This window comes from Archocentrus centrarchus, chromosome 22, assembly GCF_007364275.1.
Source record: "Archocentrus centrarchus isolate MPI-CPG fArcCen1 chromosome 22, fArcCen1, whole genome shotgun sequence".
Lineage (NCBI taxonomy): Eukaryota > Metazoa > Chordata > Actinopteri > Cichliformes > Cichlidae > Archocentrus > Archocentrus centrarchus.
Window position 1 is genome coordinate 26,229,590 of NC_044367.1, and position 20,231 is coordinate 26,249,820.

General features: G+C 41.2%; 1 protein-coding gene across 3 annotated transcripts in view; it reads left to right on the forward strand.

Annotated features, from left to right (window-relative positions):
• Positions 1 to 278: 278 nt before the first annotated feature.
• lingo2b (leucine rich repeat and Ig domain containing 2b) overlaps positions 279 to 20,231 on the forward strand; it is a 35,529-nt gene continuing 15,576 nt past the window's right edge. The window contains exons 1-2 of one of the 3 annotated variants that reach the window (XM_030718456.1): positions 331 to 390; positions 14,975 to 15,039. The gene's annotated coding sequence lies outside the window, so the exon portion shown is untranslated. Of the gene's footprint in view, positions 391 to 14,974; positions 15,040 to 19,404; positions 19,525 to 20,231 lie in introns of those variants that run through there. The other 2 variants (XM_030718457.1, XM_030718458.1) reach the window with 2 other exon arrangements.

Consider the following 20,231-nt stretch of genomic DNA (forward strand, 5'->3'; position numbering starts at 1 on the left):
CTCTCTCTCTCTCTCGCTCTCTCTCTCTCTCTCTCTCTCTCTCTCTCTCTCTCTCTCTCTCTCTCTCTCTCCGCTCTCCGTCATCCAGCGCGTTGCCGGTGCCTCGTTAAACCTGGAGCTGACTTCAGAAACAATGAGCTGCGTGATAACCGGAGAGGGAATCCGCTAAAAACAATAAAATAAAAACAGGTCGACCCTTTTTTTTTTTTTTTTTTTCTGTGAAGGTAGTTTTTTTTTTTTTGGAAGACAGAGTGGAAGGAGACCAACTCAGAGAGAGGAATGCATTCACAGTCTGTGCAAGTCTGTGTTAAGAGTGTGTGCGCCTCGGACTCCCACTCAGTGATGTAAAACGTGAAGGTGAATTTTGGCATGTGGCGGAGCAGGTAAAAGGTAAGACTCGTGATACTTCATCGACCGTCAAATTGCTGCAACACTGATCATTTTGTTTTTGCATTTAAAGATTTCTGTGGCTAGTGTGAATTAAAATCTTTCTCTTCACGACTCACTCATTAACTGGCTGATAACTCGCAGGAAAAAGATATTGACACTTGGTTTCATCAGCAGACTATAGGCGTAGTCCCTCTCCGGGCAGGAGGTGTGAGAATATATTTGGAGGAGGATGCAAGTTATTGAAATAAATAAATAAGCGTGAACAGGAGAGCTGATGAGGTCCCCGTGAGGTCTGTGCTGGTGAATGGAGATAAAAGCTCTGCCTACGTTTGGGAGTGATGTAGGTGTTGTGGGAAGAAAGGACGCTGCGTTCACTGTGACCACACTTTATGCACTGTAGGGATGAAAACTGAGTCAATTAAATGATATTAGATTTTTTTTTTAAAGAAAATGCCTGGATGAACACCGACTCCTGTGGATGTGATTTTTTCCCCCCACTCAAGATTTTTGCAGCAAAGAGATTGCATCTATACACTGTCTGACATGATGACACCAACTCACTTCACAAGGTGGAGATAAAACCCTCCCGTGCTGCACAGCGGGGGATGACACAAGCTCTGTGTGAAGTTGGTGCTCTGCTGTGAGTCAGTGTGGCCCTGCAGCAGAGGAACACACTGAGGAACACTCCTATTTTTTGTACCCCCACTCAGAGTGGGCCAGGATCCCTAAAAGCCTGCAGGGATGAGATACAGTGTAGATATCCTTTCATGCGGATGAGTGTTTGCAAAAAAAAAAAAAAAACCCTCACTTTACACACTCCTGTTCTGACCTTAAGTATGAGAAATAGGACTGAATTATAAATGAGTTATGCTCAGCCAAGGGACGCTCCAGCTACTGCCTCTTCTCCGACTTCCGCGGGCATTAATTGAGTATGGCATGGCTACAGTAATTGTGTGCAAATTTAATCTGGCCATTCTTCTTTTCATAATAGAGAGCATAGTTCAGGGGAAATTAGCAGAGATGCATTTGTAAGCATTTTTAAAAACAATTTAAAAACTAGAAGGAATGATAGTTTGGTGAGCAGGCTGAGCACAGAGCGCATGCTGTGGCCTTGAATTTTGGGATGTAAAAGTAAGGTTTTTAGAAGTTTTCCTGTGATAAATAAATTTAGGTGCATGCTGTACCTCAGAGCTTTCGACAAGTGCTGCCCCTGCTGTCTCCAAGCAAGAGGGATGCTAATGGGGGGGGGGGGGGGTTACAGGCGTTACCGCTGCAAGATCGAGAGAGACTGATGGTGAGCGTGTATCTCTGAGAGAGGGAGAGACAGAGAGAGCATGTGAGTGAGTGTGTGGGCGTGTGTGTGTGTTTGTGTGTGTGTGTGTGTGTGAGGTGTTTCCATGGCAACCTATCGGGGTGTGTTTGGTCCCGGGAGACGATGAAGAAGGGAGGGGGTGAGAGAGAAAGGAGAGAGGGGGAGAGAGAGAGAGAGAGATGAGAGGCGAGGAGAAAACTATCCCCAGCTAAGGGGGTGGTAGGGGGGTGGGGGTGGGAAATGAGATAAGCTAATGGGGGGAAGAGGGTGAGGTGGGATTGCCTCCGCCCCTCTGTCCTCCCCTACCACCCCATCAACCTTCTATTGTTTATTTTCTCCAACCCTGGCAGGCTTCCTTTCCCTTCCTCACATTTCTTCCTCTGTTTGCTTGCGAGGAAATCTCGAGGCTTGCCGCGTCTGTGTCTCCTGTCACACGGGAGGATTTCTGGGTAATAATCAAGTGCGCAAAACTCCTCTGAGGACATCACCACACCACCAGCATTTTCTACTCACGTTACTTCCAATCCACCTTCACACTGCCTCCATGTAATCCTTTGTTGCCCATACTTACCATGACCATATTCTTGACCTCCACAGCCCCCCCTTTTTGTCCCTCATTGTGGGTGAGCAAACTAATGAGTTAACATCCCACCCGCGTAGCTGCACACAAACCGCCTGGCTGATTCTTGGCACTTATAGTTCCCTCAGATGGTGCCAACAATGGAGAAAAGCGATGCCAGTGTTTGGGTTTTATGTGCTGACTGTTAGGCTCTGTCTCACTTGTACTGATTCCCATTATTGGCATTAGTTGGATTACATTAGATATCCAACTTAAACCCAAAGGAAGAACATAAGGATTGATTACATGTTGCTGCAACAAGTGAGACATGGATATTTTTTCTATTATTCTGTTTGTGATTTGACAGGAAATATATAACAAAAACCAAGGAAGGAACAATAAACCCAAATAAAATGTAAGATAAAAATATCCATCCTTAAGCATGCAATAGTCAGTCCTTTTTTTTTTTTTTTGGATGCTTCAGATTTAAATGTCAAAAAGTATCTGAATGTTTTTTACCAAAATGTGTCTTTTTTTTTAACATGGTGTCTTTTAGTGGGTTTCACTTCCTTCATGGCACAGAAATAATTTCAGTTAAGGCAACCAGCGATTATTAAAGGCTCACTTTTAAATCTGCTTTATTTTAGCTCAGCTTTCAATACACCTGATCAGCACAATATTTGGTTCATAGGTGTTGGAACAGTAATAGTTTTTGCAGCTTTGCCTCTGAGCACCACTGCTGCGGATTTTAAGTCAAACTTTTGGCTTCGATCCAAGGGATTTAAGAAAGGTATTGCATTAAGTGTTGAGGAATTACAGCTGTTTTTATACATATTCCCATTTTCAGAGGTTCAAAAGTAATCGGACAAATGATTGACAAGCCTTGTGAGGCTTTCTCCTTTGACCCTTACTCCATCACAAATTAAACAGATGAAAAATCTGGTTTAGATTCAAAGTGTTGAATTTGGTAGCTGTTTACTTGATTTATCAATAATGAGGTCCAAAAAAAGCTGTTGATGCAAACGAAGGAGGCCATCGTTAGGCTCAAAGAACAAAAGAAACCTATCGGAGAAATAACAAAACCAACAACCTGATTGTTGCCAGCTCAGCAACACCAAAAAGACCTGAAAGATCATGAAGATGAGTAACGTGAATGATGACAGAATTATTTCCATGGTTAAGAAAAAACACTTAACATCTCACCAAGTCAAGGAGACTCTCCTGGAGGTGGGTGCATCACCTTCAAGAGACGCCATCATGAATGGAAGAACAGAGAGTTGAGATCAGTCAGTGACCTGATCTCAGTGGATCACACCTTTAAGTTATTAAATGCAAAACTGAAGTCAGAGAGACCCACAAACAAGCAGCACCTGAAACTGTCAAAAGTCTGACAGAACAGGAAACCCGACATTCGGTGGTGTCCATGTGTTTGAGACTTCAGGCAGTCATGCAAAGGAGTTTCATCCAATATTAAATTCATATATTAAAATGATGTTAGTTTATCCCATTACTTTAGAGCCTCTGTGATTCCTCAGCAGTTATTGCAATATTTTAATTAAACCACTTGAGCTAAAGCTGAAACTCTGCACTTCAATCACATCTTGGTTGTATCATGTAAAATCCACTGTGTCGCTGCACACTTTAAATTACCACATTTTACTGTTTCCTTTGAGACAGATATACCATACTCTTCTTATGTAATCAGTTATGGTTTGAGTTGTAGTTTAAAAATAATTTTTGTGCAAAATAAAAAAAAAAAAAAGAGTTTTGGCATCACACTTACACCAGATCTTTATGCCATACTTGGCTGCTTTAGAAGGAGAAATACTGCCTGAAACTGCACCTGCCTCTGAAAGCTGCCAACTGTTCATCTGCACAGAGATCAGCATTTGGATAACTGGCCTACAAAAACGTACAAATATCCCTGAAGGCAGGGCCTGCCTCTGGTTGCTGTAGGCAACCAGGCCAAAGCAGACTAATCGATTAATGGTAGGAGGCATTTTAAAGATTATAAATATCACAGCAGCGCACATAAACACACAACTGGGGTCACAAATGAGCCCACTCGGTCTAACGTGCTTTCTCCTAAAACTGTTTCATAATCGTAAGGCAGAAGAATTTTTTTTGTTTGTTTGTTTGTTTCATCTGGAATAGAAATTAATATCATCCACATGGAAGCTTCAATGTCTTTTTCGTATAGAGCCCTTTTATTTTTACTTCCCAGAGTAACAGTAAGTCAGAGACTGAGCTGAGTGGGAGCAAAATCATTTCTAGTAACAGAAACTTCACTGGACTTCACATTAATGCGCTCTTATAGAGGGAACATTCAGTATAGCCCACTGTGGTAAAATAAAATAAAATGCATTTAAAAAAGCTCTTATCCAGCTGCCAGCTGATCCGTTACATTAACATGTGCACAGGTTTCCGCCTTTACCTTTTAAAGGTAAATGTGTGGTTAATCGCATCGATTCTTAACACGAGCCTTCAGCGTCTGCGCAGTTTGTCAGAAAATCAACGTGCCGCATAGGTGTCAAATACTTTATCAGGATATTAGTGCGCATTAAATTCATCGTCCTGAAATAACCCATTATGACAACAATAAAACAACAGATGGCGGCTGAATGGCGTCATTATTAATGCAAGGCAAATTTTCAGACAGAAACTTTAATTGCTTAATAATTGCCATGTGAATCAGATTCATCTACATCATAAATAATTAATTAAACATTGTTGGGTAGTCACTTCTCAGGCCCAGATGTTGTGTCTCCCACTAACACACATATGCAGTACATTGTTGCATAAGCAGACTTTAAATTACTGTTTTTACACGTAATATTTTCCTAATAATACACTACAATAAAATGCATGTTTCCGGTCTCTGCAGAACATTTACAGGACTGAAGCTGCAGGTTTTATAGGCTTTATAGACTTTGCAGCATATTGCATGCATTTCTTGCAACTATCATCATTAATTCAGGTCCTTTCGTGCAGTTTTCTGAGTCATTTTTGAGTTTGTTTCTAGTTCCTTGTGTTTAACAGCCAGGTAGGAAGACTCTCCTCTCACTTAATCTGATTGGATAGAGATGAAGAGATTTAAAATGAAAAAAGTCTTCTAGCTGTTTTCTATTAATATCTTCATAGCAAAATATACTCTTAAGATTATAAGCACTAACATTTAGCCCCAATGGCAAGGTTAAAAGAAAAAGAAAGGGAAAAAGCAACACAGCTTTTATGCTTATAATTATATTAATACAGTATATTTTTAAAGGGTACTGAGCATGTATACTGCAGATACGAAGGCGCAGTTTGGAGAATTTTTATGTAGCTCTTCTTAAGCAAAAGAGGAAATGGTTATAACAAGTGGAGACCAGATAACAGCTCTCCAAATGCTCAGTCAGAGAGATGTGATAAAGTGTTTCCAATATCAGAGACCCCACTTTAAAAACAGTGACAAATTAGTGCATTTTTTTTAATACCCAGTCCTAAATGGCTCCGTATCAGAGATAATTATGCTCAATTTTGGAATACACTAAGACTTTATAAAACAGTGTTGTATAAAATAGTGGTCTAATAGAGAGATCGCAGATAAATAAGTAAATAATTAGAGGAGCCATGACTTCTCACTCTTATTCTGAATATTTATGTGTGCAATGTACGAAGACAGTGAGGACTCTTCATATTAAACAACACATTAGCGATGCAGCGAGCTTCCGAGCGCTCAGTTGTTATTGGAGACGAATTTTTTTGTTTGACAGGCAAGACGAGGCTAGTGTGTGGGGCCCTTTTGCCGGAGTGTGATTAGCATTGCAGATGCTGGTTTCTGTAGGCGTCAGCTTCAACAAACTCAAGGTTCCCCCCCGGCGCCAGTGCATGATTAAAATGTAACAGTGATGCGTGGTTAATTCACAAGAGCAGAATTATACTGCAACACTCAAAGAGACTATTTTTTGCTCAGGTGTGTACTGCACCTCCTCTTGCATGCCCCCCACCACCCCACCCTTTTTTTTTTTTGCACTTCCTCTTGAACATAAATACACACAAGGGCTCAAACCACATGGGTTTCTCGGTGCTGAAGCCTAATATGTCTCAAAGCTGCCAACAGCTATTACTTTCTGCAGGTATTCAATATCAAAAATTAATGTGTGAATATGAAAGGCAAATGAGGGTATTCGTGACTTTCCTGGAGAAACTAAGGTAAAGATGAATTAATTTTAGGAGCACTGAAATCCTAAGTGTAGCAGAGGTAATAACTATAACCACTGGCATGATCATAATAACCATAATAATAATTGTTATAATCCACAATAGTCCATAATTCTCAATCCTAATAATAAAAGTGATCATAGCAACACCATCTTCACATAACCCCGATCCATTCAGGTCAGGACCCTCCCACAGACAACCAGTGTAGTATTGATCAGCTTTAAAGTACGTGATCAATCAAATCGCATCATATCTGTTACTGCGGACAACAGTGAGAAGCTGATTCTTAATGAAAGCCTGCAGCATCGGGGCCATTTATCAGAAAATCAATATACACTATTGGTGTCAACCTACGCTGGACACACACACACACACACACACACACACACACACACACACACACACACACACACACACACACAGCTGGACATGAGTCCAGCTTGGAGGAGGTGTTTTGTGTGCACATTGGCTGTTGTTAGCAGAGGAAACACTACAAAAAAACCCCAAAAATAACCAAACAAAAAATCTTCATTGATATGCACAGTGTAGCATTTTAAAAGATTATTATCATGAAAAAAAATGTGATTGTCTGTAGTTTTTAATTCTCTCACACTCCTCCCTTCTCTGTTCATTTATTCACAGATACACAGATACAGTAATAGGTTAGCAACAACTCATTTTTTTCTCTTTTATTCTTTTTATTATTTTCTTTCTTTAATTGACTATTTTCCTGGCACACTTTGAGCCCCTTAGTAACAGCTGAGCATCGCTGAAATGCCACAGCCTGCCTGAGTATTGTTACTGACCATGTCCATCCCTTTATGACCCCACTGTACCCATTTTCTGATGGCTGCTTCCAGGAGGCTAACACACCGTGGCACAAAGCTCAGATCATCTCAAACTGGTTTCTCAAACATAGCAGTGAGTTCACTGCACTCAAATGCTCCAATCAGTCCCATGGAGCACCTCTGGGATGTGGTGTGATGGGATTTGCATCATTTACATGCGGCTGACAAATCTGCAGCAACGGCGACCAAAATCTGTGAGGAATGTTTCCAGCACCTTGTTGAATCTGTGCCATGAAGAATTAAAAAGAATTAAAAAAGGGGGGGGGGGGCAACCTGTTACTAGCAATGTGTACATAATGACTGTCAGGTGAGTGTAATTTATACCATCTTGGTAACCTTTTCACTCTTGTTGATTCAGCTTGGCCAAATTAGTAACTGTGGCAACTTGTTAATTGACATTAAAATACCAATACAAGAGACTTTCCTCTCCTTAAAAACGACCCTTGCATGCAAACTCCTACATGTACTACCTGAACAGGTACATGCAAAATGTCACCTTGTGATAGGGCCAAACCCTGGAAACCTAAAATATGCCACAGAGTTTTGTGACATATTGTATTTTGAATATACCAACTGTGATGCTTTCATAACCAGAACCAAATAGTTTTCATGCCCAAACCTAACCAAGTAGTTTTATCTAGTTTTTTTTGTAGTAGTTTAACTGCTCTGGGCTGTAGGCAACAAGTGAAAGTGAAAAAGTGTGGTTAAAAATCATGTACCTAATTTTTTACAGTGACACATTTTCAGGAACGCTTACGTAGGTCAGTCCAGACAACAGGAACCAATAAATGAGAGCCGCTGTTGCATTCCTACCAACCCAGAGCCCCCTGCAGTTCCATCCTGCAATCTGAACGTATAAGGCTGTTTATCACCGTCATGCAAGTCAGAGTATACTCTGCGCATATTGTAGCACGGCAGACTGTTGTGACTGAAAACACCTTTGAGGTGGTGAAAGTCAAATTGTTTATAAGAATCTGTCACTCTCGCTGGTATATATAAGTGCGCTCAGCTTTCAGCAATGTCAGGAGCACATAATGGTGCACATCCTTCCCATTGAGAAATGAGAAAACATAGCAACAGGCAAGTCTCTGGAGGACACACTCCTGCGAGAGACGCCAGGAAAATGGGAGGAAAAAAAAAAGGCAGAAGGAGTTCTGAGGTTAGTGTGGCCAACCTTCCTTTGGCATTGTCACAGACACAGAGGCAGGCTGACATTAGATGCTTCCAAGATGACTGTTTCTAGATTGATTACAAGCACAGGCTGTAGACGGAGTAGTGCATTCATTTACACTGTCGTGCTAAGACAGATATTTTCCCCACTTCTCAATTTCACTTACTGAGCTTAACTAATGAGAAATATTAACTTATGAGCAGTTTCGGTATTCAGTGATTCTCCAAGGTGGCTAAAAATCTAATTAATTAAAAACTAAAAAGTATCAAGTTCACATCCAAAATTAATTTCCCCACTCCTTCTAACCCATTTAAATTGTATCCCAAGCTTTAATTTACACCCAGTTAAGTTAACAGGTGGGTGCTTTAAGTGTGTTTTCTGCAACACAAAATTTTCATTCCATTTAAAATCACGGGGACTCACGCTGGTACGATAACACTGCACAGTTGCTGCAGATCTGCATGCACATGATGAGACCGTTTGATGCACATGATGAGACCGGAGACCGTTTGAGTACAACGAACTCACTGTCATGTTCAGGAAACCAGTTTGAGACTCTTTGAGCTTTGTGCATGTTATCCTGCTGGAAACAGCCATCAGAACATAGTATTAAGGAGCCCAAAAGAAATATCCTCCACACCAGTACACTAAGCCCATCTGGTGTTGAATCAAGGCAGGATGGATCCATGCTTTCATGTTGGTTAAACCAAATTCTGAGCCTACCATCTGAATGTCACAGAAAATTGAGACTCATCAGACCAGACAATTTATTTTTTCCAGCCTCCTAATGCAGAATTTTGGTGAGCTTGTGTGAACTGTAGCCTCAGTTTCCTGTTCTTGGCTGACACGAGTGGCACCCGGTGTGGTTGTCTTCTGGTCGTGTAGCTCATCTGCGTTAAAGTTCGACATGTTGTGCATTCAGAGATGCTCTGCTGCAAACTGCGATTACAATGAGTTACAGCTGCCTTCCCATCAGCAGTGTGGCCATTTTCCTTTGACTTGTGGCAACAACAAGACATTTTTCTCCCACAGAAGTGCCGCTCTCTGGATATTTTCTCTTTTTCAGACCTTTCTCTGTAAACCCTAGAGATGGTTGTTTGGGAAAATCCCAGGAGATTTCTGAAATACTCGGACCAGCCCGTCTGGCACCAACCACCACACCACATTCAAAGTCACTTAAATCACCTTTCTTCCCGATTCTGATGCTCAGTTTGATCTTCAGCAGGTCATCTCGACCATGTCTGCATGCTTAAATGTATTGTCTTGCAATGTGATTAGATATTTGTGTTACTGAACAGGTATACCTCATGAGTATAAGTACAACTGAGTTGAAAGTGAATTAACATTACATTAAAACACTCTGGCTTTTTATGATGGCAAAAATCTAATTGATTAGATCCTTTTACTGCATTTTGAAGCAGACAGATTCCAGTACAGGCTAACAGGAGAGTCCAGGAATTAAATGTGACATAAGCCCACAGGCAGATTTGATATGAGAATATCAGAGTCCCTGCAAGCCCTCCCACCCTCGTCCTCATCGCTTTCCATTCTCAACAGTGAGGTTTGTAAACCTGCATCTCCAGGACTTCTGGCCCATATACTATCATTAGCTCCCCCACCCTTCCTCCCCCCCACTGTCTCCCTCCATGTCTGTCGCTGCAAATTTAATTTAGTCTCATGTACAGTAAAAATGATAGAAATGCATTAGGATAATATAGACAGAACATTGTGCAGGTGATAGAGTATAAAGCCCAGAGGAGTCTTTGAAAGTAAAACAAAATGCAAGCAAAATGAGCAGGGCTAGGTTATAAAGACCTCACTGAATTGGATAACAGACGGGAAGTGATGGCAAAAGTCAACAGGGAGGCGATATCATTTCAGGTTGTCAAACTCTGCAGCATCAAATTAAGCAAACCAGGTGCAGAGAATGAAAGTGGGAGCAGTGGTAGGTGAGGGGGGAGCGTGATTGAAATCAGATGTTTTGACTCGGTCTTTAACGAAAGGATAAATTACTCCAACCGTCCTGAATTCTGGATTCAGAAAACAAATGCAGCTGTGAAATATCTGCGATGCTAATACTCAAGCTTTCTGGCTTTCATGTTGCATTTTCTGATGCTTTTGCAGCAGCGGGGAAAATAAATGAAACATCACCGTGTGAAGTAAGAATAAGGCAACACAGTGGATTTCTTTATGAAAGATTTCAGTGAATAGCAAAATCAAACTCTGGTATAAAAAGACACTATTCATATTACGCTTCCCAGGCGTAATAAATGACACCAGGTGACAGACGAGCACAAATCAAACTGATTTCCTGACATCATATGCTCGGTAATAAAAACAGCTGCTGATTGCCTGTCATGTGTGATAGAGGGAATGAGACCGCCTGCTGTTGCACATTTCAGAACAAATATTGTTCCAATCTGAGATGGTCAACATGGCTTTATCCACCTCTGTGACAGGATGCGGGATGGCTTTGCTCGAGCGCTCGGTAATGGCACAAATAAAAAACAGTAAGTGCTGATACAGAGAGGCTGTTTGTTCGGGGGTAGAGAACAGAGCGGTGCTCCCAGGGAGCACCTGCTATACTGTAGTAACGACCCTGTCAATACGATTGGCTCACAGAGCTCCAATCTTAATGCACTCACCCCCTTGTCATTATAAAGCACTTCAAAGAAGAGAGGGGCCATTATATTCACAGTGTAGCACCAGTTGTGGAGCCCGTGGCCTCTCAGCTGTCCTGTTGCGTGGACACCAACGCTCTGGCTGAGCCTCTGTCTGAGAGCACACTCCTTGCCGTGGGGGCCGTTTGGCTGGTTGACGGCCAAAGCCGCAGCTTCTGTGGCTTTTCAGGATGACAGCATCGGCACCGCGTGCCTGCAGTAGCTGTGTCCTTCTGCATCTAAAACAGAGACGTGCAGAGCTGCCTCACAGTTGGTGCAATTATACACTTGGATTCTGTTATTATTTCAGACTGTTTATAAAATATAGGCAAAGCCTACAGAATTGATTATACCTGCAATCCTTCGTCCAGCAGGGGGCCTACTCCTCTGGTTGCAAAATGAAGGCACACTGTATGAGAAAACCGTCCTATTGATCACTTGATTTATGAACTCAGTAGATAATTTCTGAATGGGCCTATGGTCTCAATGCTAAAGTTCAAGTTTTATTTAATACAGCATGATGTTCATTCTGTAAACTATGGTCCAGTTTAGAGTAAAATCGACGATAACAGCAGGCACGTGTAAGTATGTTGCTACTTTGTGACTGACACCTGCTACCATATGAGCATGTTTACCTCATTTATCACATGCTTTAAAAAAACAAAACGTTTAACTAGATGCTTCAAACTGGGTGACGTCACAGTGGTCAAATCATACTCTTATTTACATTTTAGACCTGAACTGAAAGTCTGTGTGAGTCACTGATGTGCAAACAGCCAAATGTATTCACAGCTAGCTTGTGGTCTTTCTGCGTGCCGCCTGCTGCACACTCCAACCAGGCGGCATCCTCGCCTAAACCAATTTTGAGTAGTGAGAGCACGTCCTCAGCGGACTACCGCGTGTAGTGTGCTTCATATGAAAAAGGGACATTTTCCAGCCCTTATTCTCCAGACACTGTCTGGAGTTCACGTGTCAGCCTATATTTAGGAGCAGCTTTGTTGTCCTTTGTTGGTGAATTTCCTCACCTGTAATATTTGTGCTCATGCAGGGAGGAGTGTGTCTCAGAAACTTTAGTTGCTGAAAAAAAAAAAAAAAGTTGTTAGTGATGTGGGCTGCGTCTGAATGCCTCAAAGATGCCAGTGAAAGCTACAGATAACTTTTCATCAATAATTTTCACTTTATCCAACTGAGCAGAAAACTTATTTACAGTGGAAGACAGGCAGCGATGAGGATGACAAAGGAGCAGCAGAAGTAATTTCATTCGAATTCCATTCACCTCCGTTGTATTGCCTTGGTGGCAGAAATCTCAGCAGCAGACATCTCAAAGCCTCAGCAAAAAAAATATGAAAGAGTGGCCAAGTCGTGGTGGGAGACAGTGAGTGATAAAGAGAAACTTTAAACTGCCCTCGCTTAAAAAGTCGGAGCCTGTTTCACATCTGAACGAGATCAGAGGTGTCAAATTTGAAATGTCACCGTGTGCTGATGCACCCTGGAGATTTACAGGGAATTTTAGTTACTATTTCAACTATGATTAATGTAAATCTAATTATGACATCATTGCAAATACACACTGCAACGAAAGTTATTTTAATTTTGAAAAAAAAAAAGGTTAGCATGATAGAAAAAGTAATTTTGCTTTTAATAATTTTGCCTTTTGCAAACAGAGTTAAGATTTATGCAACTTTGCATTTACTTCACTCTGAGTAACAGACCTAAAGTAAATTAAATCTGAGTATTTCTTATCAAATTCACATATATCTATTTAGGTATGACATAATATATAATTAAAAAAATATTCCATATAAGCACAAACTGACTGTAATCAAAGCAAATATGAGAAATCTGAGCCTTGCGCACTCGATTCTGTAACACCACACTGAGGTTTAAAGTGAAAACACGGCTGAGTTCATGTATAAATACCTTGCTGTGTGCAGCCTTAGAGCAATCTCTGCTAATTTTGAGTAATTTGTTGTTCCTGCTTGTTTGCCAAAATAAGTGCATTTGCTGTAATGCTGTAAGTGTCTCGCAATCCAGCTGGCAAACACACCAGAATAAATCTAAGCATTTCGCTGTGTAATTGAGGAAGTGCACAGGGTGTCTGGTGAAAGACATTTTTCTGCAGAACAAATATTCTGGAGGTATCTGAATGTTACACTTTGGAGCAGCTGAGCGAACCCGGAGCTGCTGTTGGGACAGTGACAACTTGATGAGAGAACATCCCGACTTTGTTGCAATTTCCTAATCTCGCGAAATGTGCAAGCCTTCCTTCTCGCTGTGTTTGTCAGCTGCTTTGGGAATTAATTAGCATAGCAGTGCTGGAAATGGATCCTCTGCAGCAGAAGACTGTCCCTTATTTCACACAGTGGGCAAGCTTAACAATCTCACAGAAACAGACAGCTCATATTTCAGGAAACCATGAAAAGTATGTTTTACTAAACTTGCTCACCTTTCTGTAAAATCACATTGTGAACCTCTTGGTTTTGAAACAGCTGAATAAAATGAAGCAATCAAATAAAATCCGGGTGTTAGGAGAAAAACTGAACACGGTGTCATATTATTGACATAATGAGTAAATGTTATACCAGCTGGAATGAAATGACACTCATTTCTCTCCACTGGGGAGTTGAAACTTTTCATTCGGGGCACCAGTAATGACACGTTTTCATTTCACCATTATAAACCTGTCAGCTTCTCTTTAACTCTTTAATATTGGTTGTTCCCTGAAAAGCATTAGCAGCTCAAATGCAGCTACCTTCTTACTCATTAATATTATTTCTCTTTATCTGGTATCCGCCTGACATATCTCTTTGAGATTCATCTTTATAATGATCAAAAATACATTTTATAGTGATTTAAAGACAATGTATGCTCACTGGTGGGAACGCAAATAGCATTTCAGGCTACACTCACACTAGCTGTCCTGCGCCGTGCCCGACTACAGTTATCACCACTCCCTGCTGGCCTGCACACACACTGGGCCTAATGATCCAAGCCCAAAATATGCCTCAGTTTGTGGAAGCAGCTCAGCTCTCCTCTCTCGCTGTCTCTCTTTTTTACGCTCTTGCAGTGCAAGAAGTGAAGTTCATGATTTGGGAGTTTAATTTAGGAAACAGTGACATACTGTCCTCCCATATGCCTTACTGATTTATTAATTACTCAACCCTCTAATTTTCATGGCAACAGTTGACATTGAGGATGCACTGGAGTTCTGTGCGTGGGCACAGTTAGAGGTCACACTGCCCGCACGCCGTGCCCGAGTCCAGCTGAAGCGAGTTTGGGTTCAGGTCACGCTAGTCAAACGAACTGCACTTAAAAGGGTCACGAGCGCTCTGCACTGTGCACCATTGGCTATTTGTGCTTGATTTATCCTTTATCAGTCAGTTAGGGAAGGAAATTTTTTTTCACTGGATTGTCTCATTAGGGGTTGCTGTTGTGGTGCACTGTCACCCATCAAGAAGGTCCTGGGTTTGAATCCACTGACTGGCCATGGCCTTTCAGTGTGGAATCTGCTCTCCCTGCAGGGTAACCCACAGTCTAGAGACATACATGTTAGCTTAACTGGTGATTCTAGAGTATATTAGCGTGAGTGTGTGAACGTGAGCATGAATGGATCTCTCTCTTTCTGCGATGGACTGACAGCCTATCCAGGGTGCACCTCACCTTTCCCCTTATGAGAACTAGGGTATGCTCCAGCCTCTCTGTAACCCTGAATTGGACAGGCAGTTAAGAGGATGGATGGATGGATGGATGGATGGACATCATACCCCTTTGGCAGCTTTTGTCTTCCAAAGACTGAAACTATTTCCTGTGAATCTTTTGCATTATTTGCAGGTTACCTGAACCCAGCACAGATGTGCTGACTCTACCACCAGCAAGGCAAACTACTATACAGAGAAGTGAGTTACTTAAAATTTTTTTACTTGAGTGTACCTTAACTTGTTTTCACTACTATATGCTGATTCCAAGATCACAACTATTTTGTAGGTAGCAGTACCTTCTCTCCATTCTTTGGAGTCACCGTTTGTTATTCACTATGTGATTCATTAAAGGCAGAATAATTACTGGAATATTTTTACTTCAGTTACATTTTCCTCATGTTACAGCTCTCACAAGAGAACAGTAGGAGTGCACCCTGAGACATGTGCAGAGTTGTACAGTATCTCATTAATCTGTTGTAAAGTACATTAGGGGGATTCTTTTGTAATACGATGTTGTAATTTCCTTTTTGGTTATACCAGTTGTTGCTTTATATGTCATAGTTTAACTAAGTGACTTGTCCACAAGATAGAGAAGGCATTCAGCTGTCTGTAACAGGGAAATTTAACAGAGCTAAATTTCCTTGCATAGAAAAGAAAAGTTAGTGTCACATCTCCTTCTAAAAATAGTTCAGCTGCATTGCATGTGGCCTGTGCATGAAGCTCTCTCAACCTCTTCTACATACTAACTTTTGCCAAACCCACCATGTAAACATGGCCTGTTGATCTGCAGAAGGCTGAAGAAAATTAATTAGGCAAGTTGCTCCTGATTGCTTTCTAAAATGTAAAGCAAAAAAAAAAAAAACTATTTCTGTGAACAACAAAAGTGGTTTTAATGTTTCCGGCCACTTATCGGTCTTAATGGATCACTAAAGCAGAAGAGAACTTGCAGGGTGCACTCTACTTGCCTGAGCATGTGCTGAGTGCACTCAGTAGTTCTGCAGTGACATGAGCAGAATCGCTAAAATTTCCTGTTCTTGGATAATACTTTGCAAATCCACAGCTCTCCGGCGCTTTTGACACAAAATAATAAATTCTCACTTCTATTGGCTACTCATATAAATGCAAGGAGAGTCATTTTGTTTTGTGCTTCAGAGAAATAAGCAGAGAAATCCTTAAATGGCTCGGTACTTCAGACAGGACGGGAACGGCTAAAAGCCGAACCTTCTGATACCCAAATGGTTACTGTGGATTTTTTTTCTTACTTAAAACTGAGTTATAGTGCTTTATATTTTATATTTTGATCTTGTTATAAAAAGTCAAAGCAATAAACAACATCAGTAAGACTTTTTTTTTTTGGCCTGACCTTTGGCATTTTATTTTTGCTTCAGTGATCCACCTCACTGAGAAGTTCACTCAGGAGAAAGTTAACTTGTAAAGTGCAGTTAAAAGTATTTGGGCCCATATTAAAGGTTTAGTCTATGGAAGTCTGTAAAGAGCCATAAGGCACTGTGTCCTTGCTTCAGCTACAAATGAAGGTTGTACATAGACACTGAAGGTGAGTCTCACCATGTATGACAATAGAGATGTCACCCACTGAAGGTGCTGCTTCATTAAGAATCCAACAAGATGATATAAATAACTAAGAATGTAACTAATTCTTAGTTACATTTAACCAAATTTAACTAAGAATCTAAGGAACACTAAATGTTTCAGCTTACCAATAATAGGGTGGGTCTGCTCTTAGGCATATGCTGCTTTATTCTCCTTTTTGACTCTAATGAGGACCATAATTTACAAAATTGCCATCATGCTACATTTAGTAACATATGAAACTTGTGATTGACACCATAAACTCGTGAGAAACGTGTTTACTGAGACCATAGATGAAGGGAACCGCAGGGTTGTTTTCCAATACACTTTTATAAAGTCTGAACTCTTTTCATGAGTCGCCCCCTGCTGGCGATTAGCTATAATGCAGATTTGAGGCATTGGCTTCACTTTTCAGACCTGTAAGCTATGTTTGGCTTTTGTTATGCAGTCTATGTATATAACTAGCAGTTAACTATTGTTCATAAGCTTCATAACATATTGCATTTTGTCTAATATAACCTGTTCTGTGTCCTAAATTGAGGCCTAAGAAATAAAAAAAACAAATAGAATCATGTCTCTGGTAGATGAAGCAGCTGCCAGTATTAACTCTGTTCTTCTTAGTTTCACTGATAGAAAATAGATAAGGTGCTAAGGGATGCGTGCCACCTGTAGTCCTCCATCCTGTGTAAAACATGGGCTTTGCTATAGAGGCCCCTTTGTCCACAGCTTTTTTGTATTGATTTTCTGGCATATACTTGCTTTTTTTTTTCCTGAATGGTGCAATTTGTAAGATTACTAATGCTGAGACAGCTGAGCTCATGCATACACCCAGAGTCCACAGAGGGACAGAAATACATGGCTCCAAGCTAAATGATTTTCTCTGCTACTTTCTCAGCTCTATGTGGCTGTATGGTCATTTTTTTTTACTAGTTTCCCCAGAGCACTTGCTTTTTTGGGATACCAGGCATTTAGATGCGTACATGAATGAAACACTGTTTAAACATATAATGGAAGATCTATCCAAACACTCCTTTCTTTCAAGTCAGTATGAAGTCCAGCCATTGCATAGCAGAGTAAAATTTCCCTTCCCACTTAGTAGCAAGGCTTTCAAGTGGATATGAGACTTTGCACAGTGTTTTTGGAATATGCATGCATGTGAATGTGTGTTAGCCTGGGATTTTATTCAGAGAACATTTAAATGGTCCAAACCTGCTCCATTCCCAAAAGAGTTCACGTTTGCCAGTCTCTGACTATGTTTGCAGGCAGCCAATTATGCGGCAGGTGTAATATCGTGAGCTCACACAAACAATAATTTGATGCTCTTACATTAAGTCTGCAGATCCGCTGTAAACAAATCACAGGAGAAGAGCTTCTCTCTCTGTCACAGGCAGCCTCGGGCTTCTGTCGCTATTGTGGTTAAAAATGCACAAAGAGTGCAGAGCAGGAAGAGCTTCACCTAAAGAAGAGACTCAGAAAGCAGGTGATCTTCTCTTGTTATTGCTGCCCAGTGTTAACTAAAGACTGTAATCCTGAGGAGCCTGCTCTCAAGAAAAATGTTTTAAAAGCTGTTGGAATTATAAGATAAATGGTCAATTCACTTTTCAGTCTTTTTATTGTTATTTTTTTTTTTTTTCAGTCCGTATTTAACGCCATTGGTGGGACAAATCCAATTTAAAGATTGTCGCTGTTGGCATGAAAAGCTGGAGTTTCAGATGGAATTTGCATCAGCACCAATTTCCAGGTCCTCCTGAGTGATCCTATGGCATTCCCTGGCTACATTAGATGTATAATTTCTGCAGCAAGTTCTGGGTCTGCCCCAGGGTTGCCTCCCAGCATCTAAAGAAGGCATTTTGATTAGATGCCTGAACCACCTCAACTGTCTCCAGTCCCCTCCAGATGTCCAAGCAGGACCCTGTCCCTTAGGTTGAGCCCAGCCACCCTACAAAGGAAACTTATTCAGCTGCTTGGCCTCATTCTTCTGGTTATTATCCAGAACTTGTGGCCATAGGTGAGGTTTAGAAAGCGTTGCCTTTTGGCTCAGCTTTCACTTCACCACAGCAGTCCAGTTCAACACCCAAATTACTGCTAATGGTGCACCAATCTGCCCGTCCCTCTCATGCACCACCTTTGCATCACTCATGAACCTGAAGCTCCTTAGATACTTAAGGTTGTGACTCTTACCCAGAGCGTGCACTCCTCTGTTTCCCAGCAGAAAATAATGGCCTCAGATTTTGAGGTGCTGACTTTTAGCTCAGCTGCTTCACTCTCGGGTGTAAACAGCCCCATTGGGAGATCAAGGTCGTACTCAGATAAAGCCAGCAAAAACCAAGGCTTCATAGTGGACGTCCTCCTTAGCTTCACTATGCCTTGAGATGGCCAAACCGGGGCTAAATATTAGAGAATGTTGAAATCCCAACCAGGACAGGAGCTAGGAGCTAGGAGCTATGGATTTAAAAAACTCTTGATCTGTAACCAATTAACTCAATCAACAATCTGCAAGCTCACCTGACTGCTAATGCCCATGGTGCCAATTACCTACTCCCAGTAAATGTCCATGAAGGCTAAAATTGCCCATGCACAGCATGGTGCCACACTCTGTCAGAGGGTTTGATGAAAATGACTCTTTCCCTTTCACTCCAATGTCACCTTGGCTGTCACACTGGCTTGAATACGTTTAGAGCGGGAGTGAATTCTCTGGAGTGACAGTGGAGATTGCTAATCCGTCAGACTGATTTGGTGACAGGCAAAAGTGCTAATCCTCCCGTGTTATTCAATGCCAGCGAGGACTGCCTAATCCCTCACTGTAGGTCTGATGTAAAAAGAGATGATGCTAACTAAATGGCTCTCTAGGAAAATCACTGTAAGGTCTGGGAACAAGTTCACGCTTGTGTTACTCGCTGATATCAACACAGCTAATATTTACTGTTCCTCTGTGTATTTTGTCTAAATGTCTTTTGAATCCAAGCCAGAAGCGTATTATGTCCTGACAGACAGCCAGCTCCTCAGGTGAAAAGAAATCATCTGAAGCATCAGTGGGATCAAAATCCTGTGAGAGCAGTTTTTCACTGATTCACGTTTAGGCTAATAACGAGTGTAAGTAACCATAACAGAAACTGTGACTATCTGATCATCAAAATCAGTTCTCATTACACTTTTCACCTTTTCTCGTGTAAACCACAGTTAATGAAAGGCCTTGAATGCAAAGGATGCTGCTGCAGCTTGTTCCTCTCACACACTCACAGCCTAAATACAAACTGATCTGCAGGCAGTGAGAACACGCTGCAGCTTGGCACTAAACGTCCGCATGAGTTCAAACATCTGTCGAATAAACTAGCTTTTCAGCATTCGGGCTTTCATCTGATTTGTGTTATTAATAATTGCTAACAGCCAAAATTACTTCCTAGGTATGAGGAGCTGAATACAGAGAAAATACGAGGTCTCACGCTGGCATAGTTTGTAAGTGGGGGAGACATTCCAGGGAAGGAGGGGAGTGCAAGTTCCAAGAAAGAAAAATGAGGAATGAGAGCAAATTATAATCACAAACCCTTTGGCAGCTAAATGAAAATTAGACTTAAAAAAACAAAAACAACAACAACAAAAAAAACCCGCTATATTAATCATACAACTGGCAGGAATTTCTTGCATAAGCTTCAGATACTACGTGTAAATGCAGATGTTTTCTATCAGGGAATTATGTATTGTTTAACATACAGAAAATAGGATATGCAGTCGCTTTGAGGAACTGTCCTTGCTGGAAAGTAAAACTTAGATATCCTCGTGCATCTTTGTATCTGCAGATC